Source organism: Ranitomeya variabilis, chromosome 3 (assembly GCF_051348905.1).
Source record: "Ranitomeya variabilis isolate aRanVar5 chromosome 3, aRanVar5.hap1, whole genome shotgun sequence".
NCBI classification, from domain to species: Eukaryota; Metazoa; Chordata; class Amphibia; order Anura; family Dendrobatidae; genus Ranitomeya; species Ranitomeya variabilis.
In genome coordinates, this window is record NC_135234.1 from 755,424,956 (window position 1) to 755,438,110 (window position 13,155).

Genomic DNA, 13,155 nt, shown 5'->3' on the forward strand with positions numbered 1-13,155 from the left:
TATTTATAGTTATTTATTCAGGACTCTCTACCAAATGTGATACTCTAAAGAAAATGTTACGATTTTTATTATAAAAAATGTAGTGGTTTATTGGATTTTCAACCAAAAAGCATCATTCCAGCTCCGACGCGCACGAGAAGAAGCTGGGCGAAATGTGCTCGTCGGGGCTGGAGGCAGAAGCTCTATTACACCTTTAAAGCGGCACACCATACAGGTATATTAAATCTCTTGAATTCTTCAAATGTGTTTTTTTGGATAGAGAAAGGTGATTTATGCACTTTTTAAATCCAGCAGCATTCATTTGATTAAGATAGTATGTATCTTTTTTCATATAAAAAAACTTATTGTATATATAAGCCTCCAAAGGTATAATAAGACAAAAAACTTGTGCCACTTAATCACAACAATTTAAGTTCTTTGCCTCTAAAATCTTTTCAGCACCTATTTCCTATTTTGTTTTGTTTTTTAATTGTTTTTAAATAATGAAATTTTATTATTTTTTTAGCATTAATAATTTGCGTTCACTTCTATTTTATACCAACTAAAACACTGGTAGATTTGGTATAGGTTGTATACGTGTATTGTATATAATTTTGTATATATCATGTGATACACTCTATAATATGTATCTATTCTGTAATTTCACACACTTCTAATGTCCTTGACAAAGACCGCTCTCTGTCGAAATGTTGGACCATACCTGTTTTTGACTCCTTGCTGGATCAAATAAATTAACAATGCAGCAAGATCTACAGTCTCCTATTCTTTTATGTGCTGTGGTTCCCACTTCAAATTCCTCCAGAAGTAACATAATTAGTAAACTGGGCCCACCTGTGTGAAATTTCTTTTCACTATAACTACAGCTGTTCTGTGTAGGCCTCAGAGGTTTGTGTGAGAAGATTAGAGAGCAAACAGCTTTATGAACACCAAGGAGCCCACCAGACAGGTCAGGGATAAAGTTATGGAGAAAAGTAAAGCAGGGCTTTCCAGTATGAATTACACACTTACCAATATTAGTGTTTGTAGCATGGGGAAGTCCTGCCTCCAAGGCCAACCGGAAGCTCCCCAAACCTATCATCTCCGCCCTTGTATGACCCAACACAGCACTGAATTTGCCATTTACAAATTTGGGATAGTTGCAAGCTATAAAGTTGACTTATGGTTGTCACCTGGATCTAAAATTATTTAGAGGTCATTTTTGAGGTCAGAACTTATATAGAGGTCTGGTCTGAGGTCTGGATTTATAACACCTACTAATGAATACTAGCTCCATGTTTGTTCCATCACTTCATTGAACACCTGCCTGCCTGTCCATGGATCTGGTATAACACATGCATTCTCTCTTGCCAGATATCCTCATGGCAATAATCTATAGATGAGGCTTCTCCTTTATATTGGCTGGCTGGTCATCCCTGCAAATCAACAGCCAAGTATTGTAACGGGACCTTGGCTATAACCCTATTTTGGCAGGCATAAATTAATAATTCCCTGCTGCTATATTTTGGGAGTCTTATTGGATCACTTTTGTAGGATTACTTAACGGTTCACAATGGTGATCTAAAACATATGCCCAAACCGTGATCATATAGAGCGAATGTAGTCTTTATAATGTCAGTACGTTGTAACTTACGTCATAAAGGTGATATTTTACCTCCCACACGACCCCTCTCCTCCCTCCACATATTATTTATCTCTTCTTTCAGCTCTTTACACTTATGTGAATTACTTCAAATATAAAAAATAGAAAAATAGACTTTCATCATAAATAATATTTATTTTATTAGTTCCCTGTGTGTCCGGGTCACAAGGACTTTTCAGGGTGCGATTCTCTTATGATCCCTTTCTGATCTATTTACGGGGGGAGAGTTTGTGGTCATCAGGTTCCAGGAGAGGAAAGAAGCAAAGCCCGGCCCTGGAGCCGAGACAAGAGTGTAACAACTTCCTTCCTGAAGCATTATCATGTTATAATGGATCTTCACAGGAAACAGTGGGTACGGCAGAGGGGGCAGTGAGGGTTGGAGTGCAGCAAGGTAGAGATGCAGTTCTGGTGGAATCTGTGGTTGCACCGTAGCTCTGTTACCTGCTCCCCGATCTCGTACTCTGTCATGCAGATAACACATGACTGGGACTCGTCTTGAGATGTCGCGTCCCTTGTTGGAAGGTTGTTGACTTGCAGAGTCCTCCTGATATTCTCGGCAGGTGGTGCTGGTGCCTGTACCGGTGGCAATGCCGGTGGTATGGGCAATGTCATCACCTCCATTCCCTGCAGCTCCTTAAAAATAAGTAGACAGCGGAGAAGTACATGAGGACTGTTTGGAGCTGCATCCTCCCCATGTCTGCGCCTTGGTAGAATGGGGCTTTGCTGCAGGAACTCAAAGTCACTGGTGCTGGCTGCAGATGCACCTGCTTGGTGGACTTCATGTCTCCTGCTCTCTCCTGATGTTGTGGACGGCTCTGTAGGGCTGGATCTTAATGGAGAGCGGCTTCTTACTCTGCCCTGTTCTTGTCCTCTTGGATGCCGAGAAGTTCTGGACTGTCTCTGTCTCCTCGCAGTGACAACATTTGTGTCACCCTTTAGTCCATCGCTGGTTGAAAGTCTTCCACCACCTCTTTCTGAAGACCTTAACCTGTCGAGGATTATGGTCTGACATATAAAAAGATTACAATTTATGAAAAAATAGCTTTTGGGGCACAGAAGGGGCTACGATGTTATGTGGAAAGCGTAGTATAAATTGGCTTAGTTATGGTGATATAAAACTGCTCAGCACTTCCCTTCCCTGTAGATATCACAAGGGATGGGATCGATCTGGGAACAATAACTCCGCCCCCGAGGAACAGATGAGTGATGAGAAACGCCGGTCTATCCTGATACATTTCTCACCAAACCCCAGGGATGACCCTTCCGGGGAACCTCCTCTCAGGGGAAATATTCTATATCTCTTCACAATATTTCACATACCTAGATTTTCTGGTCGTCTTCGCCATGACTCATTGTCAGCCATGAGCTGACGCAGCTCCTGGGAACCCATGGCTAAGTTGCCCGGGGCTGGGATGATGGTATATTAAAGACCTGAGTTCTCAGGTGGCACCAATGTTCCTGCGCCTGGATTACTGATCAAAACAAAGCAATGGAAGCGATACTAGATGTGGAATACAAGCTAGTGCACTCTTCCGAGACCAAAGCTAAAGCATTAACTCAGAAAATGGCGCTGATGACACCACGCTCAGAGATTCTATAACCTCACAGCATTCTATATGGTCATTATGCCATCACTGTGGTCAGGCGGCCATGTAACTTACTGGCAAATGCTGAATATTAGAGTGGGGACGAGAACTGTTCCTGACTGCAACAATAAAATATGTATATCTATTCCACAAGAGGTTCTGCAACAGCTGAGGTGTATTATGAGGTTCTGGAGCAGCTGAAGTGTATTATGTATTATGTATTATTGAAGACCCCGGCAGAGGACAAGTGTAGAAGGAGGAGTATAGAGCATTGTCTGTTAACTTTGGCTGTAAGTAAGTCGTTAGTAATTTTGGTCAGGGCAGTCTCAGTGGAATGGTGGGGACGGAAGTCAGATTGTAGGTTGTCGAAGACAGAGTTAGATGCAAAGTGAGAAGAAAGTTGAGCATGGACGTGCTGCACAAGGAGTTTGGAAGCAAATGGGAGTAAAGATATGGGGCGATAGCTGGACATAGTGTTCGGGTCAAAGGAAGGCTTTTTTAGGAAAGGTGTGATTGTGGCATGTTTGAAAGCTGATGGGAAGGTACCAGAAGTTAGTGATAGGTTGAAGAGATGGGTTAGGGATGGGATTAGTGTAGTGGTGAGGTTGGGGAGGAGGTGGGATGGGATGGGGTCAAGCACACAAGTGGTGAGGTGTGATTTGGAGAGAAGATGAACAAGCTGTCCTTCAGTGATTTTGGAGAGGGAAGTTATGGGGTTTGGGCATTGGTCTGGTATACAAAGGGGTTGTGGTGGTCGGACAACAAAGATTTGCCTTGTTTGGTCTATCTTATTTTTGAAGTGGGTGGCAAAGTCCTTGGCAGAGATTAGGGAACTCGGAGGGGGCGGTGGTGGGCGGAGATGGGATTTAAAAGTGTTGAACAACTGTTTGGGGTTGTGGGATAAAGAAGATACAAGGGATGTGAAGTAGGCATGTTTAGCAGAGGTGAGAGCTGATTTGAATGCGAGAGTTGCTTGTTTGAGTGCAGTGAAATCATCTTGCGAATGCCTTTTCTTCCAACTCCTTTCTGCAATTCTCGATACTTGCCGAAGCTTTTTAGTGATGTTATTGTGCCAGGGTTTTCTGTTGATACATCGCACTCTGCAATGCATGACAGGGGGACCTCGTCGATGGCTGATGCAAGAGTGGCATTGTAGAAACTAGTGGCAGTGTCTGTGTCGTGGAGTGAGAATATGGATGCCAGTGGTAGGATAGAGTCAGAGAGCATGTGGGTGTCAAGGTGTGTGGGGGTGTGCATGTTGCTGGACATGGGTAACAGGTGAGGAGGACAGGGATGAGAAAGTACTAAATACTAAACTAGATACTAAAGGTTCCGTATATATATACAGTGAAGGGGCATTATACTGTGTATAGGAGAGCTGTACAGGGGGCAGACTCAGGACATTATTAAATGTAAAGTGTGCACTTATTGTTATAGGGGAACTCAGGATATTGTGACTGTCAAAGGGGCACACAGGACAATATTACTTTCTAGGGGGCAAAATGTGGGCTCTGTTTTTTAGGGCACTTGCAGTCGGCATTGCTATATTCTAGAGGGTTGTTTTATCATCTAGAGGGTACAGAAAACCACACAGCAGGTGCAGTAATAGGGTCACATACGGCAGCAGCTCATTATTGGGGTATCAGCAGGATGTGGAGTGTGTGCAGGTTGGGAATAGATGGTGACAGTGCTGAAAATATGAGACGTGAAATGTGTCTTTCTTTTAACCCCTTTCTGACATCGGACATACTATCCCGTCGAGGTGGTATGGGCCCCGTATGACCACCGACGGGATAGTACATCATCACCGATTAGCCACGCTCACGGATGGGGAGTGCGGCCAATCGGGGCCGGGTGTCAGCTGACTATCCCAGCTGACATCCGGGTCCTGCAGGGAGGTGGCTTCCAAGCGCCTGCTCAGAGCAGGCGCCGGGAAGCCTCCCTGCTATGCCTGTCAGATCGCTGATCTGACACAGTGCACAGCAAAGTGTCAGATCAGCGATCTGACCCTATATAGTCATGCCCCCCCTGGGTCAATGTAAAAAAGTAAAAAAAAAAATATTTACACGTGTAAAAAAAAAAAATCCTAAATAAAGAAGAAAAAAAAAAATATATATATATACGTTGCAATAAATACATTTCTTTATCTAAATAAAAAAAACAAGCAATAAAAGTACACATATTTAGTATTGCCGCGTCCGTAACGACCCGACCTATAAAACTGTCCCCCTAGTTAACCCCTTCAGTGATCACTAGGGTTGAGCGAAACGGATCGGTCATTTTCAGAAATCGCCGACTTTTAGGCAAAGTCGGGTTTCGTGAAACCCGAACCGATCCCAGCGTGGGATCGGCCATGCGGTCGGCGATCTTCGCGCTAAAGTCGTGTTTCGTATGACGCTTTAACTGCCATTTTTTAAAGCCAATGAAGGAGTGTGGGCAGCGTGATGACATAGGTCTTGTCTTGCTTTCTGCGGCGTCACAGTGGGTGGGGGTAGAAACGCCATTTTACCGTTTTGGATGTAGCGATTTACACAGTCCGAGGGATGTACTGATTTACACTGTGTCTGAGGAGAGAGAGAGAGAGAAAAAAAAAAACCATTGACTTGCATTGGGTTTCGTGTTTCGGTCGGTCACCCGACTTTTCACAATAATCGGACGATTTCACACGATCCGACTTTCGAGAGAGTCGGGTTTCACGAAACCCGACTCGATCCTAAAAAACCAAAAGTCTCTCAACCCTAGTGATCACCATAAAGGAAAAATAAACGAGGCAAAAAAGACGCTTTATTATCATACCGCCAAACAAAAAGTGGAATAACACGCGATCAAAAAGACGCATATAAATAACCATGGTGCCGCTGAAAACATCATCTTGTCCCGCAAAAAATGAGCCACCATTCAGTGTCTTCAACGAAAAAATAAAAAAGTTATAGTCCTCCGAATAAAGCGATGCAAAAATAATAATTTTATATATAAAATAGTTTTTATCGTATAAAAGCGCCAAAACATAAAAAAAATATAAATGAGATATCGCTGTAATCGTTCTGACCCGAAGAATAAAACTGCTTTATCCATTTTACCAAACGCAGAACGGTATAAGCGCCCCCCCAAAAGAAATTCATGAATAGCTGGTTTTTGTTCATTCTACCTCACAAAAATCGGAATAAAAAGCGATCAAAAAAGTCACGTGCCCGAAAATGGTACCAATAAAAACGTCAACTCGTCCCACAAAAGACAAGACCTCACATGACTCTGTGAACCAAAATATGGAAAAATGATCGCTCTCAAAATGTGGAGACGCAAAAACTATTTTTTGCAATAAAAAGCGTCTTTTAGTGTGCGACGGCTGCCAATCATAAAAATCCGCCAAAAAAATGCTCTAAAAGTAAATCAAACCCCCCTTCATCACCCCCTTAGTTAGGGAAAAATAATAAATTTTTTAAAAATGTATTTATTTCCATTTTCCCATTAGGGTTAGGGTTAGGGTTGAGGCTAACGTTAGGGTTAGGGTTGGGGCTAAAGTTAGGGTTAGGGTTGGGGCTAAAATTAGGGTCAGGGTTAGGGCTAAAGTTAGGGTTAGGGTTGGGGCTAAAGTTAGGGTTGGGGCTAAAGTTAGGGTTAGGGTTGTTGCTAAAGTTAGGGTTAGGGTTGGGGCTAAAGTTAGTGTTAGGGTTGGGGCTAAAGATAGGGTTTGGATTACATTTACGGTTGGGATTAGGGTTGGGATTAGGGTTAGGGGTGTGGTTAGGGTTATGGTTGGGATTAGGGTTAGGGGTGTGTTTGGGTTAGGATTTCAGTTAGAATTGGGGGGGTTTCAACTGTTTAGGCACATCAGGGGCTCTCCAAACGCGACATGGCATCCGATCTCAATTCCAGCCAATTCTGCGTTTAAAAAGTAAAACAGTGCTCCTTCCCTTCCGAGATCTCCCTTGTGCCCAAACAATGGCTTACCCCAACATATGGGGTATCAGCGTACTCAGGACAAATTGGACAACAACTTTGGGGGTCCAATTTCTCCTGTTACCCTTGGGAAAATACAAAACCGAAGGCTAAAAAATAAGATTTTTTATTTTCACGGCTCTGTGTTATAAACTGTAGTGAAACACTTGGGGGTTCAAAGTTCTCACAACACATCTAGATAAGTTCCTTGGGGGGTCTAGTTTCCAATATGGGGTCACTTGTGGGGGTTTTCTACTGTTTAGGTACATCAAGGGCTCTGCAAATGCAACGTGACGCCTGCAGACCAATCCATCTAAGTCTGCATTCCAAACGGCGCTCCTTCCCTTCCGAGCTCTGCCATGCGCTCAAACGGTGGTTCCCCCCCACATATGGGGTATCAGCGTACTCAGGAAAAATTGGACAACAACTTTTGGGGTCCAATTTCTCCTGTTACCCTTGTGAAAATACAAAACTGGGGGCTAAAAAATAATTTTTGTGGAAATTTTTTTTTTTAATTTTCATGGCTCTGCGTTATAAACTATAGTGAAACACTTGGGGGTGCAAAGTTCTCACAACACATCTAGATAAGTTCCTTGGGGGGTCTAGTATCCAATATGGGGTCACTTGTGGGGGGTTTCTACTGTTTAGGTACATCGGGGCTCTGCAAATGCAATGTGACGCCTGCAGACCAATCCATCTAAGTCTGCATTCCAAACGGCGCGCCTTCCCTTCCAAGCTCTGCCATGCGCCCAAACGGTGGTTCCCCCCACATATGGGGTATCAGCGTACTCAGGACAAATTGGACAACAACTTTTGGGGTCCAATTTCTCCTGTTACCCTTGGCAAAATACAAAACTGGTGGCTAAAAAATAATTTTTGTGGGAAAAAAAAGAATTTTTATTTTCACGGCTCTGCGTTATAAACTGTAGTGAAACACTTGGAGGTTCAAAGTTTCTTAGGGGGGTCTTCTTTCCAAAATGGTGTCACTTGTGGGGGGTTTCAATGTTTAGGCACATCAGGGGCACTCCAAACGCGACATGGCGTCCCATCTCAATTCCAGTCAATTTTGCAATGAAAAGTCAAATGGCGCTCCTTCCCTTCCGAGCTCTGCCATGTGCCCAAACAATGGTTTACCCCCACATATGGGGTATCCGCTGTGAGGCTGTGGCCTCTGATACAGCTAGGGGGCGCTGTTTGTTCTCCCCAGAATATGCATGCAGACGGATGAAGTCCATAGGTGTGCATGAGAGTCACGGATTTCCGGTCCAGGTTTTCCATGTGGCTGAAGGCCACAGGTTTGTGTGTTTGTTTAAAAACCCGGTAGTAAGGGGTATGGGTGTCAGGTCAGGTGTGCGAGGTGCACGTCAGTGTCAGTCTGGTGTGTGCTGGTCTGCAGAGTGCATGGAGGCAGAGGCCAGCAGAGCCAGCACCCAGGGCAGCTGAATAGCCTGGCACCCGCAGCGTACACAGTGATGCAAGTCGTCCATGGTTCTGGTCTCGGATGTGGACAGTCCTGTGCTCGATGGAGTTGGATGTGGACAGTCCTGTGCCCGGAGGTGGATGTTCTGTGCCCGAAAGAGGACTGGCATGTGTAACGATTGCAAACAGGTGGATATGGTGCCCAGCTGCTATCCGGAGGCTATCCTGAACTGTGTACGACTGTGTGAGTAAAGAGTCTGTAAGAGACTGATACAGCGATGCAGGACACCCACGAGAACTAGTCAGAGGAGGGCTGGCGTGTGTAGTGTCTGCAACATATGAGGCTGTGTGTATGGAGGCGTATAGAGACTGTGAGATGGTGTGCGGTCGCCCAGGGAAACTGGACAAGGGAAGTCTGGCCTGTTTAGGGACCGCAAATCTAAAGCCATGTGATATGTATTGCTTTGAACTGGTGTAAACTGGTCACTGATAATATCCACTGAAGTTATATGCATTTATGTGAATTGGACTTTAATGCTATGAGGAAACACATTAAAAGAGACTTTTGTGTTTGAATTTGTGGGTCACTGCTTCTTCACTGCGTACGATGCTACTGCAGCCCTACACAGCGTACTCAGGACAAATTGCACAACAAATTTTGGGGTCCAGTTTCTTCTGTTACCCTTGGGAAAATAAAAAATTGGGATCGAAAAGATCATTTTTGTGAAAAAATATGATTTTTTATTTTTACGGCTCTAAATTATAAACTTCTGTGAAGCACTTGGTGGGTCAAAGTGCTCACCACACATCTAGATAAGTTCCTTAGGGGTCTACTTTCCAAAATGTCACTTGTGGGGAGTTTCAATGTTTAGGCACATCAGGGGCTCTGCAAACGCAACATGGCGTCTGTCACGATATGGTATGAAATATCATAAGTTAGTTTTCCTGCTAGCATGCGGGGGCTAAACCCCCCTTCTCTCTGGTTCTCTTTCTTTCCCTGTGTTTCTAGCTGTCTGTGTAGAAGAGCTTGCCTTGTGGGGGAGTTTTATTGACGAAAGGTATTTACGACGGGCATAGCTGCAAGAGAAATTTGTGTTAGCAGGAACTGTTAGAGAAACTTCTAGAATGCATGGGATTTCTTTGTTCTGTTTTTGGAAGATATTATGCAAACCGTTTAAGTTACGAACACCAAAATATATCGTCATAATCACACTCGGAGGATCTACGCATCACTCTAAATACGGGCGTCTAACTCCATCTGGTGAAGAAGTAGGGATTTCTCTGTAAATATGTATCCCAGACAGGGCATATTTGATCTCATCGGAATGCCCACGATACTATGAGATGAACGATGGGTATGGTGCGATTATTTTATGTTCTGTAGCGAAGATACGGGCATCAGATATATTTAATGCCCAGTTAGTGAAACCGAAGAGGTAGGAGGAGTTGGAAAACCAAGCCCTTTCTGTGAGGTCACAGACTGTAGGTTTTAAGTGCTGGCAGGCATCCAAGAGGGGAGAGTTGTGAGTTTTTACCTGAAGCGACCAGACTGCGAGTGCCCAATGCACTGGGATAGATGGAAAGCTCCTAGCCTGTTGCCTGCAATGCAATGATCTAAGAACATGTGAGTTATCTTTTCTTCCTTTAATCCTTTTATTTTTATAATTACCTTGTACATATTTGCAATTGTCTCATTTGTAACATCTTTGTTAAATATTTTATAAACACTGCCTAAAAATCATTTATGGGGTATCATATTTATTACTAGTTCGTTCTCCATGCTCTAAAAACGTACCCTGTCTTTGAAGGGAATTTACGCTACTATTTTGGGGGTTAGCAGCCGAACCCGTTTAATCGGCGCTGGTGGCAGCTTACCGTGTGCCGGCTGTTGGGGGGTCACTGTAGCGACTGCGGCTTGATAATTATTGTTCCTGCCTGAGTGGGAGTAGTTATCGCGTTGCTGTAGTGCGCCCAATAGCCAGTACATAGCAGGCAGCCTTTCTGGCGACTAATTACCCCAGGTGCAGTACCTAATCTGACCTGAGAGTAAGGGGGGCGCCAGAGAGCTGCAAGTGTTAAGTGGAACTGTAAGCGGGATAGACACAAATCCCTGCAGTTCATGGTATATTGAAGAGCAGTGGGATACCTAAAATAAGCCCCTGCTGTAAACAAGAGGTCAATAGCCTCGTGTGTGTTTTTTTCATCACATTGTGGCAGTGGAGGGATAACTAGGATAAGCCCCCCCTGCACATGTGATAGCCGTCTGCTGGTCTAAGGTCACCCCAATCCGTGACATATTGTAGGCAGCGGCTGAGGGATCTTGACAGTCACGGTGTGAATCGTGACATATTGGTGGCAAGGCGGTGGGATATTAGAGCATTAGTGATTTGGTTTGAGCAATCATTCCTCTCACTAAAAACTTGCAGAAAGTTCTTGCGAGAACTCGGCGCAAATAAGTTTGGAGAAAGAACTCAGTGTTTATTAGTTGTGAGACAATTGTGTACTGGTAATTATCCCTTCCCTTTTTCTTCGTTTTTCTATCCTATCTTTTATTTGGCAACCATGGTTGGGCTGGGAGAAACCTTTTATGAGCAGCAGACCAAAGACACCCTTGTGGCCTTGTGCAAGTCACAGCACATTGACTATGCAAACAAAAACAAAAGCCAACTGGTCGCAGTCCTGATGCAATGGGAAGCCGCTCTAGACCACTCACAGGGCCCAGAAGCCGCAGATGCCAGCACCCGCGAACATGGTGCTGCAGCAGAGGTCCAACCACTGAATGCTCGCCCCGTTAGCAATCCGGGCGAATTGGACCCCCACCTGCAGGCAGCCTTGAAAGAATTCCCCACTGACGACCATGAGGGACGTCGGCAGCTGATTCAGCAATACCGGCAGGAGGCTGAGGCCCGAGCTGAGCGAGAGGCCCAGCGAGCCGAGCGAGAGGCCCAAGCGCAGCGGGAGTACCAGCTGCAGATGGCCCGACTGCAAATGCAGGGGTCGTCCCAGTCCAGTCGTGAGCCCAGCAGCGCTCAGACACCAAAGCCCCGGCCCGACCACTTTCCTGTTATGGAAAAGGATGGGGACTTGGACACTTTTCTGCGGGCCTTTGAGAAAGCCTGCAGACAGTACCAGCTGCCTACACAAGAATGGGCACGGTACCTGACACCAGGGCTGAGAGGAAAAGCTCTGGAGGCGTTTGCTGCACTCCCTCAAGAACAAGATGGTGACTATGAGGCCATCAAGCAGGCTCTGATAGCCAAGTACCAGCTTACACCCGAGGTGTACCGTAAAAAGTTTCGGACCCTCCTACGTGGCCCACACGACAGTTACAGTGATGTGGTGCATAGACTGGGGACCCACTTTGACCAGTGGACCCAAGGACTGTCAGTGACCACCTTTACACAGCTGCGAGACCTGATGATCAAAGACCAGTTCTTCCGTCTTTGCCCAACTGAGGTGCGACTGTTCGTGATGGACAGAGAACCCAAAGACGTGACGAAAGCAGCGCAGATTGCCGATGCCTATGAGGCCAACCGTAGATCGGAAGTGCGGAAGCCAGTCACCTCCAGCTGGAGAGGGGGTAAGCCTGCATCCAACGCCAGTACCCCTGCCAGCCAACACACCAGAGGTCCTGTCCCCGGGGCCAACAGCACCAGACCTACCACCGAACTTCGCCAGTGTTACCACTGCAGGCAGACTGGACACCTCAGTCACCAATGTCCAGCCAGGCAGAAGAACCCCTCATCCCAGGCCCCAGGGCCTAATGCAGCCGTTCTTTTGGTGGGTGGTGTGGTTGGGAGGGTGTGTGACAACGTACAGCCCGTCACTGTGGGAGGTCGTGTTGCTACAGGCCTCAAGGACACCGGGGCTGAACGAACCCTCATCCGACCCGAACTGGCGGCCCCTGAAGAAATCATTCCGGGGAAAACCCTAACTGTCACTGGGATTGGGGGCATCAGCTGTCCCTTACCGATGGCCCGGGTTTTTATTGATTGGGGTGCCGGGAGCGGGGTGAAAGAAGTGGGGCTGTCTGATAATTTGCCCACTGATGTTTTGTTGGGGACTGATTTGGGGAGGTTGTTTGCATACTACGTCCCTGACACCCCTCCCCAATCTGCTAATAAGCGTAACGTTAACCCTGAGGATGATGATGATGATGATGGGAAATCGCATGTGTTACCTGACCATGCTTTATCTTGTAATGATGCATCTGTTAACCATTTTTTCCCTAGGATTGATGGGGGAAATGTTGTACCTGTGCCAACTGTATCTGATAATCATGTTTCTGTGAAAGTTGATGTGTCCATAGGTACAGGAGTGCTCAGCCAAGTCCCTCTGCGGAGTGAGACGGCTGAGGAACCCCTAGCAGGGGCAAGTGTCGGTGCTACAAGAAATGGGGAGATACATGGGAACCGTGAGACAGGTGACGCCATGAAATTGACCAGTGCCACCGAGGAAGGTAACTGGCCCATAAGTAGCAATGCTCCTGAGGTAATGGGGGAGGATGGGGAGGTAGAGCCCATAGCAGCATCAGCTGATGGGTCTGTAGAAACCCCCGGGGAGACAGCCTAC